Genomic DNA, 6,309 nt, shown 5'->3' on the forward strand with positions numbered 1-6,309 from the left:
GTGGCGGAGCCGGCGCTGCGTGCGGGCGCTGGGAGGGCTGCGCCGCGCTCCCCGGCGCGCTCCCTCGCTCTCAGCCGGCGCTGGCGGAGCAGCAACAAGTTTTGCATTTCAGCGATGAATTTCAGCCATCGGGGCTGCGCCAATGAGCGCGGCGCGGCCCGGGGCGGGGCTCGCCGTTAAGGTGGCTCCGCCGCGCCGCCCGGCCCCGCGCCCCGCCCGCCCCGCGCCGCTCGCCTTGGGCCGCTCGCCGGGGCCGACCGCGCCGCTGCCCCAGCGGCACACGGAGTGCGGGCAGCCGGGAAGCTGCACGGAGCTCCGGGGTATTGGTGGGGTGGGGCACCGGCGTAGTAACCGAGCGGCGGGAGCGGGGGTCGTGCTGCAAGCCGGGCACGGCCAATCCCGCACTCCTGGCAACCCCGAACTGCCCGGGGCGAAACCCGCCCGAGAGGCGCCGGCTGGGAAAATCAGCGGTTCGGCGACCTCGCTGTACCCCCGGGCTCCCGGACCCCGTTCCGCGCCCCGTCAGTCCTGCCCGGAGTCCCGCTGCGTCCCGGTTTAGCGGGAGCGGAGTTGTCAGAGCCGGGGCTGCCCGGAGAGAAGAACGTCCGTCAGGTTAAACCGCCGGCGGGGATCAGGCGCTTCAGGTGCTTCAGGGTCGCACGTGTCGATAGTTTAAAAAAACAAACCCAAAAATTACTGCCACCCCGAAAAAAAAAAAAAAAGAAAGAAAAAGAAAAAGGGTCTATAAATAAGCGGCCAGGAAGGGTTTGTATATGGCAGGAGAGTTTAAAGGGATTTTTTTTCTGCAGGATCAGGATGCTGCGCTGTGATTAAATATTGATTTTGTGTAATTAGTTTTCATGTGAACTATCCTCCTTGCTGATGGCTTGGAGATTTCAGAACTAGAGAAGAAATGGAATTGGACATGGAAATTATTACTTAGCAAAGTGACACGGGGCGGGGGGAGCGGGGGGTTGAGCCGGGCTCCGCGGCAGAAAATGAAGAACGCGCGGCCCGGCAGAGGCACAAAGGAATGCAGGGAAAGCTTCCCTCGTTAGCTACGGGAGCGACGGCCCCGGAGAGGGAAGGAACGAGCAAGCCACCGGCCCCTGCGCCCTGGTCCCGCAGAACGGCGGGGGCCAGGACCGACGGCTGCACCGCTCTCTGCCGAGGGCCGCAGGACAGGGATACCCCGAAGTTTTGGGCACGGACGGCTTTGGGTCAGGGATGCCCACGAAGCTCCCTCCGAGGTTTTGGGTCCACGACGGTCCCAGGGCTCCCCACCGAGACTTCGGGGCAAGGCCGCCACCGGGCACCGCCGCTCTCCCTCTGCGCCTGCGTGCGCGCCGTCGGTGCCGGCTCTTCCGAACGGGCACAGCGCCCCCTGGCGCTCGCCCCGCAGGCACAGCCGGGCCCCCTCGGTGCGGCTCGTTTCGGCTGCAGTCAGAAGGGTTGTCGGTCTGTGCCTGTGGGGCTGCCCCGACGGGGGGCAACCGGTGCCGATGGTACAGGCCGAGGGCCGCGCTCAGCGCACACATGTACACCCCGCCCGCCTCGGACGGACGGGGCTGGGTTCCGAGGGGAGGCGGGATCAAGTGCCCGGTGCCGTCCCGGGCTATAGTCCCGCTCCGCCATTACACTCCCCGGCCCGTCCTGCCCACCACCCCACGGTGCTCTCTCCTCGCCGAGGGTGGCTTCGGGGGGTGTCCATGCTGCCGGGTCAGCCGGTCGTCTTCGTGCTTCCGCAGAGCGGGGCGGCAGGTAGGTGAATTATCCGTGGCCGGTCCACACTCTGCCGGCGGGGCTCGGTTCCGCTCCCCGTCAAAGGATGGACCTTTCAGGAACAGTGGTGACAGGCTTTGACTGCTGCTGCCAGGGAGATATTTCCCAACAGTAGCTCTGCCGAGTGCCAGGCTCCGGCTGCCAGGGAAAGCTCCGGACACCAAGGACCTGCACAGCGCTGGGGGATCGTGTCTCTCCCGTGTCTGCCGTGGCAGGCACTCGGCTCCTCACCTCAGCCTGTTACTGCTCTGAAAGGGTAATAACTTCTTGTGTAAAGCAGCACTCACTTGGTACCCAGTATTTTTCTGACCTGATTGAAAAAAAAAATAGTATTTTTAAAAGGGAAAAGGCTGAATCGGTTCTAAGAGTGCCAGTCAAAGCCTGTGAGCACCACACAGCCATAAACCAAAGTAACATCAGTGTCTTGGTGCCTGTCCTGCCAGCATAGAGGCCCTTGCTGGCACAGATTGGTGGGTGAAGTGCCCACTCATGGAAGTAACACTCCTGTCTCTCAGCTGGAATCCATTTTTTGGTGGTGTGTCCACTGTAGAGTAGCCTAGAAAGACACCTTCTGTGTAAAACACCAAATGCCACTTGGACAATCTGTCTGTTTATTACTGGAGGCAGTATCTTAACAGTTGTAATCATGCTGGGGTTTACTTGGAGGGAACCTTTTTTATCACAGCTTCCTTGCCATGTCTATATCCAGCTCCTTCTCTGGGGAAATGGTAGTTGGAAGTTGTGCCACAAGTGGTGTGGAAGAACATTGCTCCTGTAGGGCAGTTAGATTTCTGCTGGTCTGAAAGGACCTCAGGCACTCTGAAATCCCATCTCTTCTCTAAATCTGGGAGCAGTCTCCTTCAGAGGTACCTCCTGCAGCACCAAATGCTTCAGAAAATGCTGATTTTCACTGATTTAGATTTATCTTGCATTTCCTAGACAGCTCAGGATACATTTGGTCCTTCAAGCACACACACTCTGGAAGAGCAAAGTGATGCTGCAAAGGAGATTAAAAACAGAGTGATGGCAACTTCCCTGGTCTGTGGACTAACCATCTCAAAGGCCAAGCATTAATCCTCTTCTCTCCTCACTTTTTGGTCTGTGCCCACCAACAGGAGCCATGGCTGTCCCTGCCCAGGCCAGCAGCCACCTTGCCACTCATTTCTTCTCCAGACTGCTTCACCAGGTGCCTTACCTTCTCCTCCACTGCTAGCTCAGGCATCACCATCTTATAGGTGCAAATTTTAGGGCTCAAAGTTTTCACCATGGTGACTCACCGGCAGCACTGCCCAGCTGCAGCTCAGGAGCAGTGTGTAGCTGGTCGATGGCAAGCATGGAAATTGTGTTAGCCTAAATATTTTGACAGTGGAAGCAGTGAGGTGATGGAGATGGAAGGGCTGTACCAGATGCAGCTTCCACAGTCTCCTGCTGAGAACCTTCCTTAGTGATGGAGTATCAACGATGGCTCAAACACAGTGTCTAACCTGGGACATGTGCCAGGCTAAGCTCAACCTGGGGCTGCTACTCTGCCTGTGCCTCCCAGCTCCCAGCGCAGTGCTGGGGAGTGCAAGCAGGACTGGCACCCCCAGGAATCCTTCAGTCACCAAGGATCACCATTGCCCAACCAAGGAGAAGGATTGTACCAAGGAGGGAACATCTTGCTTATGAGGAGAGACTGAGGAAGCTGGGGCTCTTTAGTTTGGAGAGCAGGAGGCTGAGGGTTGACCTCATTCATGTTTATAAATATGCAAAGGATGAGTGCCAAGAGGACGGAGCCAGGCTCTGCTCAGTGATGCCCAATGACAGGACAAGAGGCAATGGGTGGAAGCTGAGGCATAGGAAGTTCCATGAAAACAGGGGAAAGAATTTTTTCCCTGTGAGGGTGATGGAACACTGAAATAGGCTGCCCAGGGCGGGTTATGGAGTCTCCCTCTCTGGAGATATCCAAGACCTGCCTGGATGCATTCCTGTATGATCCACTCTAGGTGATCCTGCTCCGGCAGGGGGGTTGGACTGGATCTTTCAAGGTCCCTTCCAGCCCCTAACACTCTGTGACTCTGTGAAAAGCGGATTTTGCAGAACACATTTTTACTCCTAATCTTCGGGGTTTGGTCATCTTGGGGGAAGCAGGGAAAGGCATTATTTAAATAGCTGTATCTGCAGGGGATTATTTTCTAAATTAACAATAGTAATTGCTGCTGCCAAAGCCGGAGTTGAGGGGGATTCATTTATTTCTACTCTCAAGACAATAGCACAATTTTGGGCTTCATATTGTGAGCTCTGAAACCCAAAAAAAAAAAATAACATCCAATGGTGGGGCTGATGCTTTAAAGGAAAAAAGAAGGAGAAGGAGAAGGAGAAGGAGAAGGAGAAGGAGAAGGAGAAGGAGAAGGAGAAGGAGAAGGAGAAGGAGAAGGAGAAGGAGAAGGAGAAGGAGAAGGAGAAGGAGAAGGAGAAGGAGAAGGAGAAGGAGAAGGAGAAGGAGAAGGAGAAGGAAAAAGAAGGAGAAGGAGAAGGAAAAGGAGAAGGAAAAGGAGAAGGAAAAGGAGAAGGAGAAGGAGAAGGAGAAGGAGAAGGAGAAGGAGAAGGAGAAGGAGAAGGAGAAGAACATAATAATTCAAGCGACATCAATTCATCAGCCTTGAATCCGGCTCCTTCCACTGTGCCACTTTTAACTTGCACTGAGAAAAGTTGCTGCTCAGCAAAAACAAGGAAAAAAAAAAAACAGGAGGAAAAAAAAATAGAAAAGAAAAAAAAAGGGAAAAAATAAGGGGAAAAAAAGAGCCCTTTTTAACAAAATGAATGCATCATACATAAAACATCACGAACCGTACAATTAGTAAGCAAATGTAAGAGTTCAGCTCAGTTCATAATTATTCAGCAAACCTATTCAGAATGATTTTTTTTTTTCCCTCTCTCTCTCTCTCTCTCTCTCTCTTTTCCTTCCCCCCTGCAGCAATCAACTGTGTGGGCTCATTACCACTGAGAATCTAACGAAGAAACCACCACATGAGCTGTACAAAACAAGCCCATATGCTAGAAAACCTTCAGCCCAGCTAGCCACAGGCAAGAAGCCTTTTAAAGTCTTCCAGCCCGCAAAGCCACATCTCGCTTTTCCGTGGTGTTTCTACCCTTAGCTCTACAAAGCTGCCATTTAATTCCTGTGTCAGGCTTTAGGTGTATCAATTGTAGCTGCTAACTAACCTCGGCGGCGCTGGGGGAGCGCAGCCATCTGGAGCGGCACACAAAGGCAGCTGGGTGCCGCTGCGCGTCACACGCAGCCCGAGCCGTGGGTCCTGTCCGGAGCGGGGCTCCCAGCAGGTACTCTGCAACAAAAAACAACACCTGGTGGTTTCTTCCTGGCTGTGATTTCCACTCCTAGAAGGGATATTCAGTGAAGGAATGGCCTCAAAGTCTGGTGGCTGACGTTCTGGGGAAGGTTTTCACCCGGTTTCTGTCTGGAAGAGTCAGGGAAGTGCCGTGAGTGGACACACTCAGAAAGCAAGTGTGTAGGATAGGATAGGATAGGGAATAGAATAGAATAGAATAGAATAGAATAGAATAGAATAGAATAGAATAGAATAGAATAGAATAGAATAGAATAGAATAGAATAGAATAGAATAGAATAGAATAGAACACAGAATAGAATAGAACACAAAACACAACACAACACTCCAGGTCAGAAGAGACCTTCGAGATCATCTCTCACCAGATGAGCCTGGCAGCATGGTGAGCATGGGGCAGGATCATGAGAGAAGGTGCTCCTCTGGAAGAGAAGATGGTTGGTTGTGCACACCTGCTTTAGCTCCCAAGAACAGCAAGGAGGTTTGGGTTAGGAATGGCTCTTTTCTGGCAGAGGTGCAGCTCTCTGTTCCAGTTGCAGGTCAAGGGCTGGTCGCCCGGGGACACAGGGACACCTGGGATCTGCTCCGGGGACAGGGACAACCCTAGCTCCCCCCAGGGACCGCTTTGAAAGGCAGTGTGTAAAGATGTCTGGGGATCCAACATCCTTGGTCGCTTCTTGTCCTTCCCTGCTGGAATGTCTGGAGGTGACTAGTTCATAAGTGAGATTAAAGACGAGTTCATCTGTACAGCTCCAGTTTCTGAGGAGTCTGCCTTGCTGCTGTGAATATTTCATGCTTAGTTTCACCAACAGTGTTGTTTTCTGGAAAGTTTGAACCAAATTCCTTCAGACACTTGACTGCTTCCCATTGTAAAAAATGCATAACTGTGTAATAAGAGTTGAGGGACTAAAACTGTTCCAGTTGCTTCCTGCAGCACGTTGGCAGTGCCTGCAGAATCTGGCCCTTCATGAGGATTTTCCCATGTGTTCCTTCTGCAGGGTGCTGCCTGGGTTAGTTTCTTTACATCTCTGCAGCCTTCAGCTCTGTCATTTTGTTTTCTTTTTCAGTTTTTCAGCCACCTCTGTGTGAGAGGAGAAATTTGCACAACATTGGTATGCTCTTCCCTTGCTGCAAACAGCTTTTCTGCATCAATCCCATAATCTGGTCCCATTTATATTGGTT

The sequence above is a fragment of the Melanerpes formicivorus genome, unplaced genomic scaffold (assembly GCF_026170545.1).
Source record: "Melanerpes formicivorus ecotype bairdi unplaced genomic scaffold, bMelFor1.0.p_v2 SCAF_60, whole genome shotgun sequence".
In the NCBI taxonomy this organism is placed as follows: Eukaryota; Metazoa; Chordata; class Aves; order Piciformes; family Picidae; genus Melanerpes; species Melanerpes formicivorus.